The 26,489-nt window shown below is 25.9% G+C and overlaps 1 pseudogene; it reads right to left on the bottom strand.

The window, feature by feature from the left end:
* The window catches only part of LOC112600504, a 225,553-nt pseudogene that overhangs the window by 187,445 nt on the left and 11,619 nt on the right, over positions 1-26,489 (bottom strand).

The following is a 26,489-nucleotide window of genomic DNA, read 5'->3' as shown; positions in this document are numbered from 1 at the left end:
TAGATTTTAGTGACATACTATATAAATACTAGGTCAATATTATAGAATATAATGATACTTGTTCTGGCTTACTATATTTTAAATTATATTCATGCATATAAAGCAAATTTTTATAAGCGTTCTATGTTGGTTCCTAACTTCCTGTATAAAAAACGGAATAGTTTGCGTGACCAATACCAGCGAATGTAGCCCATAGCGTGTTACTGTCAATTCATTATTCATAACGTTTCGATTAATTGGTTTATTTAAACGAGACCGGGAAGGATCCCGCTGGACATGGTGAATTATTATCCGTTATGCGCCCCTCTTCAAAAACAATACACATAGAACATTTGCTCTTCTTTTATTGAAAAACGAAAATCATCACGAATGAATAATGCTAGACTGTCAGCAAAAAAAAAAAAAAAATATAAAGAAAACCAAAAATGATGTGTTGCTATGTATTCGAAAATTTTGTACATAAAGTGGAAAAATCATCCATATATGACGAGTAGACCATTATTTTGGATGGACTACTATTTTATAGGGTTATAAGTTCAATGGGTAGTTCTATAGAACAACATTTAAGATAGAATCTCTAAAAATTAGTTTCTTATCTTATTCTTAACATTCTGACGCAAGACAATGTAGTATTGTTTTTACTAATTTTAAAGCAATGATAGATTATCACATACTAAAAATGATCGTTGTTGAAGTTTCGTATAATATGTCAAAACTCAAAATCGTCAAATAACAATGATGTGCATTTTCTTTTAATGAGTATTACTTTTAGATTATAAATTTAATGAATACGTATATGGTTGAAGCAACATATTATTATTAATATAACTAATGTAAGTTCTTATATTTAAAATTGCAATATTTCTATAAATAAACATTTTAATGAAAATTATTAGTAAATAAATGTATAATAATGATAAGTTTTAGTTCAAAATCATAATCGTTTATTTTAAAATTAAAATCAAATAATGCAATATTAGCATAACTCAATGTTATTTTAAAATATAAAATTTTAGATATTAAAAACAAAATGAAACTTTATAAACAAATTTTTAACTCTTAAAAGTTTAAAACATTGAAAAAAATTTAAATCGATTCGTTCAAATTCAATTTAATATTTCATATCACTTTGGTCTAATAAAAATGTGTTGAATGAGAATATAATTATTAAAAAAATTAAATTCGAAGGATAAGTTTTTAAAATAAATTGAAAATGTATTATTTTGTTTATGAAGTGAATGTGTAATGTTATTTCATTTGAAATGGAAGTAAAACAATAACATTGAACGTTACAAAAGAGAGTAATTTGCCAGTTGACAAATGTTTACTGTTACCGTATTGGTTTTCGTAACAAGGAAAGAAGAATGAAAAATTTTATTCCGGTGTTTTTCATGAAATCCCTGAGGATATTTTATTTCATCCCTCTGAGAATTATTCGATTATGCCCTAGCTGGTAACATCGCCATCACTATTTCGTGTTATTTATTTGTTTTTAACGGTGGACCCTTCGAATTATACAGGCGCAAAGCTTTTGGGCAACATCCAAAATCGTGAATTTCGTTTACCATCATTTAATACTTTTATGTAATATAACAATACTTCTTACAAAAATACATTTATATATAATTTTCAACTAATAATAAGAAAAATAATATACACATTTTAGTAAAAATAAAAATGTCTATACTCGTTGATTTCCCGTCGGAGGAGTTCAACCGTAATGAAATTCTACTTTATGTATATTGGTGTTACGTGTGTAACATATTTTTCCATCCGGAGAAATGAAGAAAAGCGACATATACACGCGGTAAGCTTAAAAAAGTTTGATGGTGGTTTAACATCGACACAACAACCTTGCATACACTCTTACATCACTGCAGGAAGGACAATAAAACAGAACAGAATTTTCTTGTACATTTATAAGGATTTGCTTTTCAAAATGCAATAAACTTTACTTCATTCTACATCATTACGACAATAAATCCCTTCAAGTGGTTTTTACTAGAACAAAGTATAGTGCGCTTATACAGTAAGAATAACACGCATCGTAATATCTTAGTATTGATAGAATAATACGAGTGTATACGATGTTTGTGTATTTATCACGTTAAGAGAACTCACCAAAAACGTAATCAATAAAATCTATACTATAATGGTTGCTTATTTTTCAAATCTTAAATATTGAGCTTTTTCAAACTATTAATTATATTTTTGTATAAGATTTAAACAATAACACTATATAAGTTAAATTATATTAAAATATGTCAATTATTACAAAAAAAATATGTTTTAGTTGACGGAATTGTAGGTTTAGATAAAGAGTAAGAAATTCAATCTTGATAAAAAAAAATGTATATTTCTCATAATGCATTAAATAGTTACCTAAAATATCTATTCAAATAGTTATCTATACAAAACAACAAAGTTATTTATAAATAAAACATTCGAGGAAAAGTTTCAGAAATAAACACAGGCAAATAAGAAGAACACATCGAAGTGTAAATTGAATGTTTAATATTTTATAAGTAACCAAATCATCCTTGTTGATGTGGTCTTATCTTTTCGATCATGCAACACGTACAGACATATACCTAAATAGATATGTACCGGGCAAAAGCAAACGATGATAAGATCACGGATGACTGTGTTAACGGCTTTGACGTAAGGAGTTGTAGGTTTAAATTTCAAATCCCAGATTAAACATATTATTTTAAAAATATACTTTAATATGTACCTTAACACGATAACCGACCACAAAGTAATGAAACTATGGATATCATTAAGAGATATTCATGTAAGAATATTAAATATACACTCCTAAGGATAATCTGATTTCCTGTAGTTGGCCTATTATTTTATTATTTTGATTATATGTACATATGTATGTATTTGTTCGTTTTAGATATACAACTTTACTAGGTTTAAACCGTGTAATGATTATTAAATAATAGGAATATGATAGTTTCATCTACTGAATTTGTATCTAAATCGTACATTTGGTTTTTACAATTATTTTTTTTAGTTTTCTAAATTTTAAAATTTTTATCTTAATTATATTGCCTTATGACGACATTGTTTCGTACTTATTGGTTAAAATCATAACTTTATAAAAAGTTCTTTATCAATAAATATTTACACAATCATTAATTAAATAGTGTTTTTAATAATTAAGAAATTTGAATCATTATGAAATGATTAAATTAGTAAATGATGACATTTTAAATAAAATTATTAGAATACTATAGAATTAATAAAAACTGAAGATAGTAAATAAATTTAATAATGGTATATTATGCTTTTAATATAAAACACAAATATTCAATAATATAGTTATATTATACTGTATTTATAAAAAATTGAAAAACTAAACCAAAAATATGAAACGAAACCGAAACAACAATTGGATAATTTCGAATAAAATTCGAAAACTAATAGAATTTTTACAACTTTATTACAACTTTCTATGTGAAACACTAAGAATTAGTAGATATATAATACTAACCCTAACAAGTTTGAAAACGTATATTTGTTCCCAAACTTTGGATGGTAACTGTTTTGTTCTACACAGATATTTTTTCTCCGAATAGAATACATCGGTTTTTTTTTATTTTAAACATATATAACCTATAGAAGATTAGAAGATTTTAGAACTATTTTTTAATGATGATAAATTATAAATCATTAACAATTTTATTTAAAATATAAATTGAAATATTACTAATTTACTAATGCAATAATAATTATTGTGCTTATCTAAGTTAAATCAGTATAAATGCGAAAATAAATTATATAATTCCTATGCTAAATTCAAATTTATAAAAAAAATAGCATATAATTCTTTTTGAATGTATATTTAGGTATTATATACTCAATAGTTAAAGTAAAATCATTAGTAAAATAAGTATAATTTAATTTGTCATAATCTAAGATTTAGATAAAAATACTTTAAAAGAATTAAAAATCAGTTTTTAAAAAAATAGGCAGACAGATACTGCTTTGTTGTAGAATAAATATCAAGTGGTTTACTGCTATTGGTGTATTAAATTTAAATTTAACGATATGTTTATTACATCATTATATTTTGAAAATGTCATTACTTATAGTAAAAGTTATAATAAACGTAAAAGTTTTAAATCCACTCAAATAATGTTTTTAAATAATTACAAAATAATTAACTTTGTTATTCATCATTTATGTAATTACGTTTATATTTGAAAAAAATAAATATACTTTTTAGATATATTAGTTTCAGCATGAACTACTTTTGATAAATTTGATACTACATTTTCAAGCCTTAGCTATAAACATTTATTATTTCATAAATTTTTAATGGAAATATAATTTTAAAATTATTGTAATTTTAACGTAATTTATATAAATATAAACTTAAAATATTTATAAAAATAAATTGTTCACATAATATTAATTAAATATTTGTTTATAGCTATGAGAACAACTTATGTAGAATATTATATTCAATTTTCAAACTTTTTTACAAAGTGAAAAATTTAATCAACGTTTAAAGAAATAAAATAAAATAAAATTTAATTTTTAAATGATAATAAATAATTCAAAAAGAGTAAATAAATAAACTATTATCATAATTATACTTATTTTTATTACTCTTTATAATTTATCAAACTCAAAATTATATACCCCCCCTCCTCAAAAAAAAAAAAATAAACAAACAAACAAACCTACAAACCTATGCTTAAAGGGGAACAAACATATTTCTTGTATATTTTTAATTATAAGTATAAATTTTATATTATTTGCTGAATAAAATTTATTATAGTTATTTAAATTAAAAATGTTATTACGCATGAAAAATTATCATATAAACATAAGACAAGAATTTGAAGTATCCATGATTATTTCTTTTTTGAATGATAAAAAAAATAAACAAAATCTATTTTATCAAAAACTGATTTTAAATATTAATATTTTGCTTAATATTATGAAATTAAAAATATGGATCATTATATAAAAAAAAGAATTATAATTTTTTATAAGTATCCACCTACAATTATTGTTTTATTTTAATTTAAAATCAAAAAATAATCAAGATAAATGAATATTCTATTTAAAAATTAACTTTTATTATGTACCTAATACCTGTATTGCTTGTGTGACTGAGCAAGTACGATCTTATTTAGTTTTTTATTAGATTTTAAACATTCGTAATGACTAGATTTTTTTTAATTCCAGTGCTTTTTCCATTAATTAAATTACAAAATAAACAATAAGAACATGATTGTAAAAAATATAGGTATAAAAATTAGAGTCAATATTTTTGTCATCTATTTATTTTCAATTTATATTTTGTGACATTTTAAAATTATGAATGCTTATAATGTGTCAGTATGGTCATAAATATCTACATATAAACATAAAGGCTTGTTAAACTTTTACTATACAATCAAATTCGTCACTGTTTAATTAATTTCCGCTCGTACTTATATTGAATAACTAATAACACATATAATATAATTTTGATTCTTTTTTTATTATTATTACGAGTAATATTGTTATTATTATGACAATTAGTTTATTTTTAATCATTCAATTTAGAAATATTCTAAATAATGATAAATGTTTCTAAGTTTTTTTCATATTTAAGCACCTATTGAAAAAAATATTGATTATTTTAAAATATACAAGATCTAATTCAAAACATTTTTATGAATAAAAATATAAGCTTAATATGTACCTATTTATGGAAGCTGTAACCAATGATAACAATTATAATTAAATTAAATGTGTTCAAATTTACATACATTATAAATCGTGTTTTATACAGATCTTAAGAATATGAGGTATAATCGATTGGTGATTGCTTTATAATTAAATATATTAAATAATAAATATTGTTAATTAATTTAATATCGATAAAACAAAAGCATATTTTTACATATAACAAAAAAAAAAAAAAAAAATGAATACCACAGATGAAAATCACGGTATACGTGTCGTAAATACTACAAAGTGCTGATCGTAGACGATTATAGAACATATTTACGACTAATGAAGAGGAGGTACAAAATAACTTTAAAAATGATAATTTATGTATGATTTTTAGACAAACAGAACATTATTGTAAGTTATAACCATTTTATCCACCAAAAAAAAAATGTTAAACATGTTTTTAAGAGATTTAAGAATACACATCAAATAAATATAAAATATGTAGATTCACCACTACGTTCGTTTCTATGTATACAAACTATAAGAATGTACAATGTATAATATTATATTATCATATTTTAAACTATAAGTGTCGTCGTTAACGCGATTCGTACTTCGTCGCAACCGCCGACGTACGTCGAATCGAACTATTGGTGACTCTGCGCTGAACCACACACACGTGCCACATGGGGTAGATATTTTGTTGCGAATAGTGGGAGTTGATGAGGGGTAGATTTTAGGCGCAAAAGTGAAGGGAAGTTATTTTGGTGGTGGAGGTGGGTGGTTGCGGCGTTATGGCACCCGGCGCGAGGAGAACGAAAACGATTATGGAGGGTAAAGAAAGCGCGGCGGTGTGGTAACTATAGGTGGTGGGTGAGTAGGAGTTAAAAGGGCACAACTATAATAATATATGTAGACGCGCAGTCCGTCCGGTTTCACAGCTGTTGTCGCTAGTTTGACACTGCCCCGCGTGAAAAGACCGCGTTGCCCGACGAAGTGTGTCGCGGGGACGACATAGCTCGAGGAAAAATAATAATAATGTGTTAGGTATTATAATATATATTATAATCAAAAAATATATCCGAATTGTAATGACAGCATGGTGGCTCTGTCGAAAAATGAGAATCAGCTATAATTTATTGGGAAGAAATAAAAATAAATATATAAAATTTTGGGTACAATGTATAATGTATATAATATACTATATCTGTATGTATTATAATATTATATAATTTATTGTAGATTATAAAACCAATGTTTTTTTTCATTACGAATAAATGATTTTCAACGACAGCATTAACATATTGCTATGAGAATACAAATTTGTAGCAAATTAATGGATGGGAAAATTATGAATAAACTAGTTATCTAAATAATGTAAGATTTTAATGATAGTAATGAGTTGTAATGATGTACTAAAAGGAGTAGCAGCATAGTTCCATTTTCTCGATTGAAAAGTTTGTGATTAGCTCTAGATGAGTTTAAAATTATTCCAGCTCGAGTGTACTTCACTTACTATTTTTTACTTAATTGTTATTAATAATATTTTATAACACATTTAAATATATTTCGAAGCACACAATTGGATATATTTTTTTTTTTTTTTTTTTCATGATAGGAAAATAAAATAAATATTAATTAATCGTTAACCTATTAACAATTATTTTGTACACGCGTATATTTTGAGTACACTTATAGAATTCAGAACTAAAACCCTTAGATTATGAAAATAGTTAATGATTTTAAATTATTCAAAAAAGTTATAATTAATAAATAATTTTAAGCCTTAAGTTTTCATATAGGTATTATAAATTATACTCTATATAATTCATACAAGTATTAAATAATATTATCAATATTGTTTTAACACATTATAATACTATACTAAAGCTAATAAATATTTAAAATTAATGTTTCTCTTAATAATTACGAAAAAATCAAAACATACTTTATGAAAAAAAAGTATACCACCATAACCTTATATATTATTGTACTTTTTTATTAGTAAATTTATGGTTGTTCTGTGGATTTTTATAAAAAATTTAACAGAATTACAAAAATAAAATCTCTAAAGCACATAATAAATAATAAGTATTACATGAATTACAGAATCCGTTGTAATATATAAAATCTAATATGGCTAAATTATAATGTTATTTAATAAACAGAAAATATTTATTAACCCAATGGTGATAAAATAAAAAGTAATTTGATATGACTTTTAAAATATAAATTAGTTTATAATAGTTATATTCTAGTAAGTAATACATTTTATTTTAGTCAGCTTTGTATATATTTTAATCATGTATGTTTTTTCTTTTAAAATTGTGTAAACTTATTATTAAGTATATTTTATTTACTTTAATATAAAATCATAAGGAATATTCATTTCTATCGAGAAATTAATGAATTTTAAAATAATAAAGTACACTTAATTATGAATAAAATAAAATAAATAAATATACAGATCCTATGAAATATTAAATTTAACTTGTAATATTTATTTATTTTGTTTATACTAGTATTAACTAAAGTAATTATGCAATATTATTCATATGCAAGTTCCAAGTCTAAAAAATCATGATATATTTATAGTTAATCTTATTTTTCTAGTTCATATATTTACTACATTTGAATAACTAATATATCAAACGGTGGAAAACTGATTATAAAATTTAACCCTTATACTGCAGTTGGTAGGTATCCAGAAGTTTTGATTTAAAAAGATAAAAACATTTGTTGATAGAAGTTGTAAAGTTTGTTAAACTTTAATAAAACTATACACATAATTTATATGAACATTTTGCATAATAAGTATGTGAAAGTTTTACTATTTTATTTCAAATAAAATTTTATTGATCCAGAATCTATGTCCTATACACATTACGGGTTACTAAAAATCGAAATAAAATAAATTATATCAAGAATTCGTAGTACAAAAATGTTATGTAAACATGACAATTTTATTGTTTTAAAGGCAACAAAAGGCTGCAAACTATCATAAATAAAATAAAAATAATAAGACACTTAAGAATTATACACAAAAACCACACTCAATACATAACATGGGGAGTATTTCTAACATTTTCAGCCAATTAAAAGTATACGATGAAACCAAGCACATCTGATGGCATCTTTGAATCAATCAAACTGGATCTGTTTTTGATATATAACCATTGTGCATTCCTCGGGGAAATTAAATTTGGGATTCAAAAAATACATTATTCTTAATACTGGAAAACATAGTAGTAAATCTTAATACGAATACAATTAACGCCATTCCTATAGAGTAAAATTTATATAATTAGATTACTCATAAACTAAAATAGACTATAGATATATTTTTTTAACCATTATTTTATGGAATTTTGCATATTCTAGTGTTAATTAAAAACTAATAGATAAGTAATACAATATTTTTTATATATTTTGATTATTAATCTGATTAATAGCTAGTATATTTTCAAGTATTCAATTAAATACTGTAAGTGCATTTAACCAAATGTAGATTATATTTCAAAATGTTGTTTTTTTTTATCAATACATAAATATTTTAGGCAATAGACAGTTTTAAATATTGTTCTCAAGTTTAAATCAATTATATTTATATTTAGACTATTTAGTAACTGTTTGTTTTAAAATTTTCTTTTGTATATGCCTTAATGAGTATTATAGTTCGTCTAAAAACAACAATATGTCATGATGTTTAAGACAATATTATGAGTGAAGCTTAATTAAAATCATACTTATTGATATTTTCTTCAATAGTATTTGTTTAAAAGTTGTCTGTTATTATTTGCTGTGCGTTTCATTTAACAACTGTACAAATTAAAACATAACTCTTACATTTAAAAAATAAACTTTAGTATATTGATTAATTGTAAGTTCGCATTGAAAAAAATTCTAAATAAATTGTGAATTTAGTAAAATTTGGGTGATAAATTATTATTTTTTTTTTTCAGTTGATTTGGCTTAAATAAAATTTCATAGAATGTACTTTTAATTATTTGAAAATAATTAATAAAAGCGTATTTGTGTGGTACTCGGCATTCTAATCAAGAAAGTACAACAAAGATCCCTACACCGTAAAATTTGTCGACCTTCCGTGTTCAGCATTCTATAGTGGAAGCTTTTAGTAGTCTTCATAAATTATTCCCATACCATTAATATTTTATCACCAATTGTATTAAAATATTTAGCAAAATCGAATAACAAATAGAATTTACGGATTTTATAGTAGGCAAATATAAAATTTTTAAAACCATTACGATATTAAAAAGTAATTTCTTAAGATAACTGCTATTTAAAATAATGAGATTTATTTGTTATTCTACAGTAACAGAAATTTAATGATGTACTCGTCGATTACAAATTATTACAATAAGAAATTGTCACCTGATTGTCAAAAATTAATTACTTTAGAAAGAACTTCATATAAAGTAACTATAATATACCGTGTTATTTTTAAAATAATATGATCTTTATGTAAAAATGTATATATTATCAAAAAGAACTTCTATATATTATTAGAAAAAGTTAGTGTTTTAGCATTATAAATATACATAATATTAAGGTTTTAGACATTAATCAAAATGAGTAATATGTAATATTAAAACAGGAGTGAACAATATAAAAATATATCAATATTAATGTCTTTTTCATATTAATAAAAAGTATCTATATACATATTTTACGGAAAAAAAATTAAAATTACAGCATAAAATATCTATAATTAAGCTTAAGAGACTTAGGACTTTCGTTCGTAACTATTATTGAACGTTATTGAAAATGAAAAAAAATTATTTATTTATTTTATAGTTATATTTTAAGCACTAAAAAAAATACATTATAACAACTTACATTATTTAGAAGTTATTATTTTCGTATCTTACATTTGAAACAATTTTTTGAAATATTCTATCACCTTTGTTTAAAGCTTATTGTTGTGCCAATCTTTTTTTTATTATCTAACGAATTAACAACAAACTAATATTAAGTAATGTTTATAGTATACAATTTTTTCACTGTATATCAAAACTAATATAGAAATATTAATAATATTTATATAATGACACTGTAATATATTATACATATTATGTGTATTTTTTTTTTTTTAATAATATACTACGATCAGTTTTTAAATAGTAAAATATGTAGGATATTTTATTCTACAGATACTTTTTATGCTTATTAGAGGTAGGTATCTTAAAAATAAAAATGTGTATGAGTAATATTATTTAGATTACAGTATTATTTTTGAAATCGTAACATTTGAAAACTCTGTAGCCAATTTATATTATAATTTATAATATACTGTCGATGAAAATGTTTAAACAAAGGTTGTAATCCATGTCATGAATTTTAAAATTTATAATAATCATCTCATTTCAAAACAATTTTAATTAAATATTTAACTAATAATGAAATTAATATAATAGACAAGTAATATATTTCTAAGTGACTTTTCTAATAATTTTTTTTTTTTTAGAAATCGTACATACGAGTAAAAATAAAACGATTGTATCGTACTAATATAAAAATAACACTATAATTTAACGAGAAAAAATTAAAAAATTAAATTAAATTATTTTTAATGAATTTTATTTTTAGCAAACGCCACATACATTATTTGTGGCGAATAAATCTTTAAATTATAATTATTCACAATGGGTGGCGTAAAAAAGGTTAAATAATTTTTTTACAGCACCCGGCACCTTAGGCGGTTATTATTTTAACAAATTTTTACTGAAACCAACGCTATACATGGCTTTTTTTTATAACACAGAAGAGGGAACAGGAACAAAAAACAAAAAAGTACTTGAATATACATGTAGTGTACGTGATAGCGGAGGCAAAAAGTATGTAAGTATATATACGTGATCAGACGGATGCACATTATACCCCATAACAGGAGTTCATGAATTGTGAAAATAATCAATTCAACGTCCTCTGATAGAAATTGTCAGAATCAGCCAGCAGTGGTGATTATTAATGCGTGCGCATGTTCATTAGGCGAGTATATTATACACTTTTTTTTATATCATCTCTTCATTTTTCGAGGCGTAACACCATCACCCAAAAGCTAAATGTCGACCTTTTGTCGATTGACAACAGTAAATTGATTGACATTTTCGACCGGAAACCCGCCCTTTACCCCACTCTTTATATGGCAGTTGCACCACGGGTATTGTTTTCTGTTTTGCTTATTATATCAAAAAACCACTGCTTCGCTATATACATCTGGTGCCGTGAGATCAGGGACTAGATGGAAGGGATGTTGCAAAGTGACGTTAATTTGACAGGCTAACAGCAACCCCGCACGTGGATCGTCAGGGGACACGCTTTAGGGTGATAAGCCGCAACAAGCCAATTGTAAACATACGCGTTCTACGCAATACTATGCAATAGTCTGATTGTAGACATCTACGTCCAATAAAATTTCATCTACATGTAATATTTTATGGTTTTTATAGTATCATTATTATTATTATTATTATTATTATTATTATTATTATTGCGATACTTATGAGAATAAATTCCAATATAATAGTTTTAAAAAGTTTCTATGAAATTATTGCAAATGTCATGTTTATCATGTTGTCTCATGAAATTCCGAGTCTGATATCAAAACCATTAAGTACTTATATCGTATAATTACAATTTTTAACCTAAATTCAAAAGAAAAGGTGAGATATCAATAAAACCTACTCATAATACGATAAAAAAATGATTTGAAAAAAAAATGTGAATTTAAAATACTAATGTACTTTGCATTTTGTCACTATACTGAATATTAGCTATGAGTGTTGAGTGTGCCTTATCATTGTCCATTAAGTAGGTCACTTTTAGTAAAAAATTTAAGTATTTTTTAATTAGTTAAATTAGTTATTCTTTTTTTTTAATTATAACAAAATACAAAATTCATTTTGGCATAAAATGATGTTGGCGCAACTATTTTTATTTTTTCATTTTTAGTTTTAGTTTTTTTTAATTATTAAAAAAATTGTATTTTACTATTTGTAATAGCGTCAACAAATTGTAATAAATAATAAAAAATAATATTTAATATTCAAAAGAAATAAAAATTAAAAAGACATTGTAAAACCGGAATAATTATCTGTTTAACTCGTAATTGGAATGTATATAATTGATTATATATTAGTTATACTGATTTAATTAAATTTTCATTAATTACGATTTAGATATACGTATAATGTATTTTAGTACACTAAAATCATAATATTATTAGGTTCATCACGTGCATTAAGGATACAAAACGTGTTTGTACATAGTTATAACATATTACTATATTACTGATCTATAACGAACGTGCCAAATAATACGTTCACTTTTCATTTAAAATTACTTGTACATTTTACATTAAACAGTCCGAACAAAGATTTAATTAACATTTAGTACACTGAACGTGATTTCTCCATTCACTAGCTTATCTGGGTATATTCCTATTATCCGTACATTCAATGATCGAGATACGTGGTGTAAAAATAAGAAGCGTTAATAAAGAAAAACTTCTTTTATACTCCAGAGTTTATTATCATTTAATTTATATAATTTTAATTACTTTTTGAAGAAGCAAAATACGAATAATCATAAAAACCTTAACTCAAGATTAATTTTTCATGCACTTTCCATAGCACAACATTCGTTATGACCTTATTTGTAATTCATGAATGTATTTTGTATACGATCAACTCAAATCATCTCGTTATAAAAATATTGCACATATGATACTAAAAACTAACTGAAAATCCTATTAACATTTTTTGAAACCATTAATCAGAAGAAATGAAAATTTTTAACAAATGTGTAGATAAGCTTTTTTCAAATTTCAAGAATGATAAAAATAAACTTAATGGTACCTACATGTAGCTTTATTTATTTCACAGTAAACCTACTGTATGAAATATACATAACTCGATAAAATGCTTTACAGAGGACAGCTCTCCTTAAACTTCTATTATTATAATATTTTATCTAAATAAAGTAGAGTATTTTTTAGAAAATTCATATTTTTTATCAGGTAATATACTATAAATATGCGTACTTTACTTATTTTTTTAAATAAAAATTATTCAAACATATCAATCTAGATTTTTCAAAACATATTTTTTTTATTACAAATTGTTTATAGGTTTAAAATTACCATTTAAAAAATATTACATATATTTTTCTAAGCAATAAATTATTGGTGCTATTTTAAAAAAGTTACTGATAAAACTCTAAAAATTTATATTTGATTTTAATGTGTAAAAATTAGAATTAAATACTAAAAATATAAGAAATTCACATTAATCCTCCAGTATAAATAATCTTTGTTATGCATTCATAATAAAATATAGATACATATAAAATATTTTTTAAACAATATTTATCGTTAATTACTAAAAATCGTAAATAAGAAATAATCAGAATATATTACAGAAACATTTTCATGTATGTATATTACGTAACATACAAGATATCATTGCATTTCATACGCATCATAATATAATTATATTTATAACTAAAAAAAATAAATACAAATGAAAATTTACAAATTAGCTAATAAAATTATGTTCTAAAGTATTTTTATAATGAAATAATCAATAATTTATTTACATTATATAAATATTTTATTCAATAGTATCTAGAAATTATAAAATATGTAGATATACATAACTGATTGTAGCAGTTTTAAAATAATCAAACACAAAAACAAGAATAAATAAATAAATAATTTCAAATTATTTATAAAAAAAAAAATAGAAATGAAAATATATTTTATTTTTATTAGTATAATATTATTCTTTTAAGATAAATTATAAATTATTTTTAAAAAAATGATCACGGCGTACTATGTAGGCAAAATAGTAGCATATACGATAAGAATAAAATTATTCTTAATATCTATTCTAGTCTAATATAATATTATAATTTAATATGAAATAGTATTATAATATAAATATAATTTATTTAGTATTAATAATGTATTATTATTGTTAAGTAAAAAAAAAAGTATCTTAATTGGTAAATATTATTCCGCTCATCAAGATAATTAATACAACATTGTCAAGTTAAAAAGACTAAAATTTCTCAATTCGTTAATGCTGCACTTCATAATAGATAATATAATATTGAATAAACTATTACGTGATATATGAACAAAATTGTTTTATAAATTAGAATTTAATTTTCAAATGCCTTTCTATTGAACCATTTTTTTTATCATTTGTATTTATGGAATAAAAAGCAATTAGTCATACGACCAACAAACCTTTACACACCCATGACTGGAATCAAATTTTAAATACCACTAAAGATCTTAATACATCTCAAAATATCCTTATAGTATTTTTATTATGCCCGTAAAATTTTTATAAGCTAATTTCATTCCAATATAAAAATAAAAATTATATTATTTAGCCCCTGATTTACACCACCAAAGTGATTTTTATTAACATTTACAATTTCAGTAATTGTAAAATTCTGTTCTACATACAAATGGTTCAAAATATTACTCAAATTACTGTCAAAAAAATTATCAATATCTCTCGAACGCATATTAAAATAATATCAATATAATTTAGAATTATTCAGGTAACCGGATGTTAGCAAAAATATCGGTAGAACTATTAGGAACGCACTTGAGCTATATAAATTAAAGTAAAATATTATGATAAATTGAAACATTTGAACTACGCACATCCTAGTTTTCTTACTCCTAATGAACGTCAATTAAAAATGACGAGATATTAATAGTATTAATATTTCAATAACAATTTAATAAATTACAAAAAAAACTTATTTATATTTATATTTGATATATTATAGTTTGAAACTTTTACTTCAAATCATTCTCAAGATTATCTGCAGTTTAATAAATTTCAAAAGTGGTTAAAAAGTTTGTACACGTTGTTAAATTAATTTCGACACCATACGTACACTAAGTTTGACATACCGAATGATATAAATAATAACTCATATAATATTCCTACGGAGTACAGTAAAACCAAGTTCGATCATAAAATCTACCCTCAAAACAACTTTACAATAGTGCGAACATGGCCGTTTATAATTTATTGGTTCCTAGCAATCGTGATGTCATTCCGGTGAAACTTTGGATATAAAAGGATTTTGAGGCGCATATGAATGATGTGTATCCGGTCAAACAATTGATGCGTGACTCAGGAAATTCAGTGAATTTTGCATTAACGAGCCGTAAAGTATGCATCGGAAGTTAAACACGGGATATAAAAACCAGAAAAAATAACAAAAATTCATGTGCTAGAATCAGCTATGGTCATTGTGCTGATAAATCGTTTTAGTTATCAGTAGAAACAGTATTATACAATGTTATTAACTGTATTACCGAGTGATGCGAGATATAAGGGGATAACAGGCGTACAGAATTAGCCTCAAAAACTGTCTCTCAGCTAGGAAATAAATTCTTGACGAAATGCTCGTCCGTCATTGTCTTAACGAGCTCACCTACCATTCCTTTACACCGACAGACATAAATGGACTTGTTAAGCGGATAACCCAAAAACTTTAACAACTTCCCTTTTGGTTGATAACACTTGAAAGCGTGTAACGTACATTACCTTACCTCAAATCAGTTAAAAAGCTGATCCCATTTTTAAACAAAAATTTAAAAAAAAATCTAAAATCATAAATAACATGATACCAATTACATCAATTATATTTATAATTACCAAATACAACTCATATTTTTAAATTAATTTTAACATTGAGGAACACAATAGCTTTTTGGAATAGTATAATTGCAAAAGATAATACTCTATAGATTGTATTTGTTGATGTATACATTTTTAATAAAAATAATAAAATGAAATATTCAAATTATTAAAAATAATATCTTAAGGAATAATTATTGTATATACTATTACTGTAACATATCTATGTACGTATATAAAATTTGAATGTACTTTTAATATTCTTTTTTTTTTCTATTAGAAAATGAAAGAAGACTTATTTAAATGACAATAGTTTTTCAACTATTAAAATCATATTTAAAAATCCCCGAATTTTATTCGACATATTATGCATATATACTATATATTAAACATATTTCATATTCATATCTAAAAATATATTGCACACTTGTACGAAAACAAAACTTTTGACGAAGTAAATAAATAAATACTAAAGTGAAACAAAACGAAGTACCTATACATATTTTTTAAATATCAGTGACGGGCCGTTTTTTAAATTCTTCTCCGTCCCGTGCAAAAGTAAATGAGTATATTCTGTCTATTTTATACTAAATATAATGTACTGTATGCATACATAATAGATGGAAAATAATAAAGCAAGAGGGAAACTATTTTTGTTTAAGTCTATATGTAAAACAAAAGCATTAAACAAGGAATTTATAGGTACTCAAATATGTGCAATTGAATAGACAACAGTTTTCCTGTACCTATATGGGGTTTTCTATAATATGTAATGTGTATTGTATATCACTAAGTTATATATATATATCATATTATACATTAGGAAAACAAAATACCTTTACAATGTATCTCGAATTAATCTTAACTCAGTTCCACAGCGGAGCGAATATGAATGATGGACGAATACCTACAAACCACCTCCAAAGTCTAACAGCTCTCAAAAGTGCATATCGTCAAAAATACATATTATTATAATAATGGATGTCGGCGTTATTATATTGTATAGTATACATTTATTAGCGTATGTGTGTGAGCGTGTGTGAGTATACTAGTGTATATGCGCCTGCGTCTGTGTTAGTAGAGCGTGTGGTGGAAACCTTGATGATGTTTGGAAATGGCATGTGTCAGTGATTGATGACGATATCGTCCCGGCTTTTCCACGTCGACCGTTTCGTTGGCATTTTATATAATGCATGTATATAGATATATACCACGTGTGTAAATAAATGCCGACGGCCCACAGTGGAGGTGGAAGCGGTAGGCTGACAAAAGACGAGTGAGCGTGTTCGTAACTGGCGGCCGTCTAAAAGCTGCTGTTATTGAAAGTTTATCGAATCAAAACTGTTTTTTATATATATATATATATATATATATATATACATATTATATATATTACAGTAATGGTTTAACGACGAGTTTGCGTGATGTCTACCTCCCTTTATAAGATATCGATGAATAAAATTAAATATATAAGAAATAATTTTAAATAAAAAAAAAAAAATGTATTACGATAAATAATTTATTTTTGCGGTAGTATTTTGGGGTTATTTGAAACCCATGACTGTGTGACGAACACACTTTCACATCTATTAACGATTGTCAGGTCTGACAAAATTTTTATCAGCTGTACACTCACGCATCACAAGTTACATTACACCAAAATGCGAATAAGTGTTACCGGTTAATATATAAACCTATTATAATACACGATAATACTTGATATTTATAATTTTATTCTGTTAGTTTGTTGATTAAATATACAATGCACATATTTTGTGTGCTAAATATTTAACAAATAATTATACTAAAAATCGTCATACAACACGTTTTGTGAATATTTTACCGAGGAATCCCTTGGATTTTCTAAACCTACTACTGAGTTAAACATTAGTTTTCTAGTAGGTCACTGTTATAGGTGTAAAATTTTTGTAAAAATTTGAACATAAAGTACATATAAAATAAATCATTAATTTTAATAATTTTATACAGATATAAAAACTATTTATTTGGAATCTAGTATTAAATTAAAAAAAAATTACCCAGTGAATCATTTTTATATCGATCTCTATAAAAAAAAAAAAATTATACCATAAGTAGAGAATGATAAAATAAGCAGTCAGTAAAAATTTCAAAAATCAACGTTTATTATTTATTTTTGTCATTATTATTTTTAGAAACTTGTGATTTACGGTAGCGTGCTGTAACAATATTGAATCAGATATTGACTATACTGTGTTATATCTTATTCGATACATTTAATATGTGGGTAACAAAATGTCGAAAACACGTTGTCTACGAATTTAATATGCGTAACTCAACACGAAAACATGCAGTGGTATCCCGGTTTCATTAAATAATAATTATTGAAGTATACATCTATTTATATTTAAATACAATCATATTCTGAAATGAAGTTTTACAAATGATGGTAAACGTGGTCCATGTCATTGTATGGTGTACCTACTCAGTGCTTGCTTGTAACCTCGATATTTTCAATAACCTGTAGCCCACGTTATTTACAACCATCATTGTCCGTTTTCTCCGCGTCCATCTTGTCGCCATCCAATAAATTCACGTCGATTTTTAATCAAACCTTTTTTCACCGTCTACAAATAAGTACCTATAGAATAATGTGCTACACTATGCATTAAAAAAGAGCTAGAATAGCCATAATATACGTTTTCGGATAATAAGTATATATATATATATATAAGCTGTTCTCGTGTTGAATAATCTATTAACGGTATACTGATTTATTATCACACGGGTGCAAGCAAATTTCATCACCTCGCCGTCCACAATAAGTGGTAATAATTTATTTTATTATTAAATACTTCCAAAAATTATAAATATAAGTAATAATAATAATATATTTTTGAAAAATAGATATAATAATGTATTAATATAATCTATCAATTTGTATTATAATGATTATTATTATTTTGCAAACCAAATTAAATAAAGATGAAGGCCGAAATTCTGTTATGTCTACTTAAACTATATGAAATAGATCTTCATAATTTAGCTTTTATTGTTCCTCGATATGTTTTAATATATGTTATCAAAAATTACCATTAGGTATCTATTTGACAGAAAAAAATATGAATCCTGGTCTAAAACAAATTTAGATTTTGGTCATTTGATAACCCATACGAATAAATTACTTAGAGTAATATAATGTTTTTATCGAGGTTTATTGAATTATTAGATCATTAACGCGATATATTGATTATAATAATGGTGAGGATAACATTTTCACACGCTCAGATGGGCAAATAATAAACCAGTACCCTATTAACATACGTATGTAGATAAACACGTGTGGTATCATATTAGTTATATAATTATTGTAGTTTATAAAAAACTATAGGTATTATACTTATAACTTATAAAATAAATTCGAAACAAAAAATTTTACTAAGGCGGTTCATACTTAAATACACTTGAACATCCGATAATCGCAGTATATCATTTAAGATCACAAATGTATTTAATTATAAATAGTTAATTTAGAAAACATGAACCAAAATGTTTTAAACCTATAGCTTCTTCGTCATTCCTAAAATGTTATTGGATATATCGTAGATATTTTATAATATAAAATAAAGTTCAAATAATATAAATAATATTTCAGTATTGTATGTAAATTATTGCTAGATAATATATACTTCATTTACTGTTAGTCGTAATTTGGATATTATTAATACACTATTTAAAAATAAAAATTCCCAATAATATAATATAAATATATAATAATTGAATAAAATGTTAATATATTATGTACAATCTATACAAAAAAAATTCAATTTCATCACAGGATCCAACACAAAATATTTTTAAAAAAAAAATTCAATACACTTTTTAACATGGGGAGTTACTGTTGTAAGGATATTTTGAATCATATACTTTAATTTATGGAATGAAATAAAATACCAAACGTGTAGATACATTACACAATTCTGATAAATAAATAAAAATATTAACGCGAAGAGAAAGAAATAGAATCTAAAATGAACATTTTGGTAGGTACGTTATCTATATAAAGAATTGAGAGACAATTGTACATTACATTAAGTATTCAGTGAGGTCGAGCAATCCAATCTGCAGTAATTTATTAAACACATCAGAGAAAAAGGACAGAGTCCAAAAAAAAAAGTGTCCACTATAATTCCAGATAGATGGCTTTATATCAAAAGAGAACTAAAAGGGGACACATAAAAACTACCTTTTATCGGGCAAGGATTCCCTATAACTTTTTCCGCCTGATTAGTCATGCGTAGTAGGTAATCATTCCCACACCCTTTTTGCTTATTAATTTATTATGCAACAAACCAAATAGGTTCAAATTCTATTCACCTTTTCTTAAATAGCGTTAAATCATAATTACTGATAACTACTTCATACAATCCATTTTTTGGACGGTTCGTTATAGTTGTTATTCGCGCCCTGTTTTATGCGTATTCGTATATAGATAATTTTAACAGAAAAAGGGATACACCATTAATATTACCTTTAAAGTATTCATAACTTCAGAAATATAATGAATACATAGGAGTACAATAATAAAAAAATAAATAAATATGACCACTTTTTAATGACTATAATAAAATTATAAAATTGCAATAAAAATGTCTATAGACTATAATTATTATACTAATTATAATTCATAAAAATCTATAAAAAAAAAAAAAAAATTAATCGTTTTTAAATTAAAATATTAATTTATTTTTCTTTAAAAATAAATTAATTTTGTTTTAAACAACTAAATGTTATATAGAAATAATTTAAAAATATTTAATTTACTAAGAAAAGTTTTTTAAGTTAAAAAAGTTTTGCATTAAGTCTAAAACCACTTGTCACGTCTATTTTTCCGCGGGCGTAGTAGCAAAATACGTATTATATATTTAAGTCAAACAAACACAGTTAGTCGGTTACATCAACACAATAAAAATAATTTAAATTTCAGTAATGTCTGGATGATTCATAAAACATCACATCGGTTGTTATTACTCGTTCGTCGATAAAATGATCGTGTTTAATAATATCTCTGTTATTACATACATCATATTGCTACCAGCAAAGCTGAACGATCCATATTACGGAGACACGAGTCGCGTACACGCAATAACTTGAAAATCGCATCTTATTTTCACAGCACAAGGGCAATTACAATTATCGTGCCCGTACATAAAAACCGTGATTGAAATTCAAAACGAGATCACGAAATAATAAATAATTAATGGTAATAGGTGGGTATACGCGTTAACAGCGGAATAGACCTACTACGACAATAATAAACGGTTCTGTGCGGCAAGACCGTATAATAATAATTATATATATATATATATATACAGTCGTTTTTATAGCCACAGATACGCCGTGGCGGTGAAATATATACGCGTTCACTGTGTCTATACCGACCGTAGGTATTGGGCTGCAATAGTGTACGGATTATACCAATGTTACCTACGCTATATATTATTATACACCGATATACAATACTGTTAGTATGGTATATCCGTAATTCCACGCCGAACACGGCCGGTAAACAATCGGAAAATAATTCCGCGGCGGCCGGGCGGCGCAAAAAATATCGACACAGCATATATATATATATATATTATTATAGTCGTCTGTTTAAACAGTGCACGATCGCGCGCGCGGCAGGGCGTTGGGCGACCGAACGTACAGCAAACATTTATCCACTCACACACACACACACACACACACATACATATAATAGAATATACAACGCAGTTGTGAGACCATATGACGCGGACAATCGCTAAACTCCATCAGCAGCTCTGGGCAAATACCGACCACTATATACGTACATCCCTTGAAACGTTGTTTTGAATTCTTCTGTTTTTTTTTTTTTTTTTTTATCACCAAAAACGGACTAAAAGAAGGAAAAACACAAACGGCAGCGATGCTGTATAATGTGTGATGTGTGTGTGTGCGAAATTTAATCGATAAATTGGTCGTTCGAACCGTTTTACACGTCGCAATAACGCCAATGACGACGTTTAATGCACTTTGTCCGTCATCCGCCGCCGGCCAAATCTGCCGACCAGCGTTATGTACTAAATAGTAATAATAAAAACATATTACGTATATCGTTATACCGAATGTGATTCGACAGCGTATAATGTTATGTGAACTGAACAGTTAATCCGGCTATCGCTAAGTATGTTTCATATAAATTAGATTGATACAAGTAGTTATAAGTACTCGAGAAAGGTCATTTTTTAAATATTGATTGTAGTATTTTTCTAAAACTTGAATCATAAAATTGTACATTACACGTGACTTTTAAAGAACAAATATAAATTGTCTGATACGTTTTTGTTCGTGGCTTGCTCGGGTCTCAAAAATATATTTTGATTATCACCTGATATCTATAGCACATCTATGACTTATAACTAATTTATGGAAATTTAATATTACTAATTATTGTAGTTTATTTATTTTAAGTCATCGAAAATTCTAATGGGTACACATATGATAATACCCACGTATCATCATACATTTAGTGAGAATACGCTAAAACTAGAGAAGTTAGTGGGAGCTGTATACCCTCCCCCTACCCAATACACCGCTGTTTATTTTACATTTAAGCGCATATTATACGTCGTATACCTACATGGTTCTAATAAACGTTCTGTTTCCGAATTCCGTCTGTCCATTATGGCCGAGGCACGTATCTCGAGATATTAATATTATTATAGTATATAATTTATTATATTAACATTATACACGATCGTATCGCCCATAGCGCGCTTCTCCCAAACGACTAAATTTCCTATTATTAATCCAAAAACACGCTGCAGGCTCGGCAGTACGCGCGACGGCAGCAATGGTGTTTAGGGACGTGGTAAATTGTTCACGTGGCACACCGGAGATAATAATATAATGGTTGCGTCGTCGCTATATTATGTACCTGCACATACGGGGTGGTTCTTTTATCGTGAACCAGTCGATATCTTAGATCATTACAGTCCTAGAGCTTATTTTTTCGAAAGTCCTAGTACGAGCGAAAACATAAATGTAGGCCCATATGAATGCAAGTGCGATGGATAACATTGGAAAATAACTAAATTACGTTTAAATTTGGCACAGTTGTTTTCCGTGCGAATGTTATATAGGTATATTACTACTCTAGCACGACGATTTGACGAGTGAATTTTCAAAGAAAACTAGTTGTCGTTTTAAATTTAGAATAATTTCGTGGCTAGGGAAAAATTATTGATGGTGAACGAGATTTAGTCAATAATATAATTCGAAAAATCCGAGGTATTTTCAATTTCTTTTCTTTAAATGATTATAAACCTTTTTATCTTAAACGGGTTTTTTTTTTAAAATTAAAACTACTTGTATATTCTAAGAAATTTCAGGCAATTCATGGTTTACAATAAAATAACCACCCTGTATATGTATATTTATGTACCCTTAAGTCGTAATGCGCTCATTGCCGGACAGCGACTACTGTATATAGTAGTATATCGTCGTAGTATTTGTCGTACGACAAACGACTCAACTGTAATGGGACAACGGTAAAAGTAAAGTTGTGCACGAACTCCGACGAACCGTACACAGTGAACGGCACTGCGGGGAAATGGAAATCAGAGGCACCGGCACAATTTCCCCAGCTAGATGTTCTACGAGCGCGACAGACAAACTACTGGGCCTCGGAGCGCGAAACGAATAAAAAACATTATTAAATCACCAGTCGTGCGAATAACATTCGCAAAAAGAATGTTTTGCCTTTCCACGGTGGCAGTGGTGGCGATTACTATGTAGCTAAACAATGATGTCGATGTATGACGCCACCGACGTCCGACAGTCTACGAACGCAGGAAGTCATTCGCACTATATATGCCTAACAAAAATAATGAAAAACGATAAAAAAAAATGGACTAACGGCGTAATCTGTTTTGTTTAAATTCACAAACTACGGAGGGAACCTGTCCGATTGTATCCATATAATAGCATGCCGTAAAGATGATAAACGGCTTAATATTTACAAAAAATAAATGAAAATATGTCATACACACACGCTCGCAACGAAGTGTTGATTGTATTATTTTTACTTTTTTCAGGTTCTTAATTTTCTGACAACAATTAAATGATGCTCATATTTTTAATTACCTATACGTAAGTACATTTAGCAACACTTGAGTTCAGGTATAATATAACATCGTGATATTTATCAATAAGGGCATAATATAGTTTTAATAATTGAATTGAGCCTTATTCAATTGATGGACGAACACTTATGTTGAAAATTAACAAATTATGTAAAACAAATATACGATTAAATTTAAAATGTATACGTGGAATATAATTTAAGACATACCAAACATTAAAACCATAATAAAATTAAAATTCATAAGAATGTCGAGAAAATATATTAAATCAAAATAAACAATAGAGTGATAAAGAAACGGAGTAAAAAATATACTCTACATATAATAATAAATACAGAAAATAAATAACTATCAAAAAACTTCGTGTATATTCATGCAGTAGTCATAAAATATTGTGTTTAACTTTGTTATATTGTTGTAACATTCTAGCTTAATATACAGAAAATATAATTTATCTAACAAAAACAACAGAATAGTATAATGTTCTCCATAGTTATTTACAATGTAATACATTACCTAACTATGATATTAATTATGGCACAATACCTAAAACAAAATATATTAAATAAGTCAATAATACCATATACATTTTTTACTATTTTTGTAAAATATTATAACTTGCGTTTTAATTTTATTTGAAAATTCTACTGGTTAATTGTTTTATAAATTATGACTTTTGTTATGAGGCACATTCTTCACATTAGTTTTAATGTAGTTGAAATATGTAACGATCTCTGTAATCGCTACATTTTGATTCAAAATAAATAAATTCACTAATTTCTTATTAAATTTTAATTATAATTCACAGTTTGTTTTTTTTAACTACTGAACAAAAAATATGTTGACACACTAAAAGTTCAATCCACGCTCAAACTTGACTGATAATAATATAAGAAATAATATAAAAAATATTATACTATAGTATTATTTTTGGGCGTGATATAAAATTAATATTTGAACACTTTTTTTGTATTAATTATAATATTAATTTTAAAATGCTTATGCTTATTACTTTCATTCTTTCTATTTTTGTTCTGTACACGAAATACGAGTAAAAGGTTTTTGTCTTTATAAACGTAAATATCACCGCAACATATAATAATATATAACTGTACGCAATAAAAGCGATGTGGAGGAAAGGAAGATGCCTATTTGAAGAATGTTTCCAACATTGGCGACGGTGTATTTGTTAATTTAAATAATACGAGACACTCGCCGAATGCAAAACACACGCATTGTTGTAATTATGCAAATTTCCGCACTTTAGTACAGATTCGCCCCGCGTGTTATTATTGTTAAGACCCCTACGGAAAAACTAAGCGATATAAATGACGCCCAGTGCATTGTAATGCACCGACATAGTAGTAAATTTATTATTTTTAACATATCATCGTCCCCTCTTTAATATTTGTTTTGAATTTATCATAAAAAAACCAAAATATCTCTCCTTTGACTCATTAATTATAATTTTAACATAATCATTTTTTTTTATAAATATACACAAATTTAAACATTATAACATTATTTGTACCTCGTCAATACCTCATAAATGTTTATTTTTAATAAATTATGTTCACTCATTAAACCAATGAATCATATGATTTTTTTAGTCGTATTTTCCCAATTCCATCAAATGTTTTGGTAGAAAGAGGAGGAGAAATACATTGTTGGTCCATTGATGTCTAAGGGGAACTTTTATAAGAAAAATAAAATAGAAATGGTGTATTCGCGTGTTGTTTTTTTTTTCGTTTTCACCCTCTATACTTATTCACTTCATTGGCCCAATCGTTAACACACGGGATCATTATTTACTTTGGACTTGACGGTAGAGGAAATTGCAACACACTAGAGATATTTTTATGGTCAGAATAAATTGGTAACTATGGGTAAGTCGAAAATTCGGCTGTGAAGCCGAAAATAAAATGAGTATTCACTATTTTCGAAAATTCGGTAGATTTTAATT

This window comes from Melanaphis sacchari, unplaced genomic scaffold, assembly GCF_002803265.2.
Source record: "Melanaphis sacchari strain LSU unplaced genomic scaffold, SCAv2.0 Contig65_pilon_pilon, whole genome shotgun sequence".
Classification (NCBI taxonomy): domain Eukaryota; kingdom Metazoa; phylum Arthropoda; class Insecta; order Hemiptera; family Aphididae; genus Melanaphis; species Melanaphis sacchari.
Note: the sequence above shows the minus strand (reverse complement) of the source record. Positions and strands in the feature narration are given on the sequence as shown.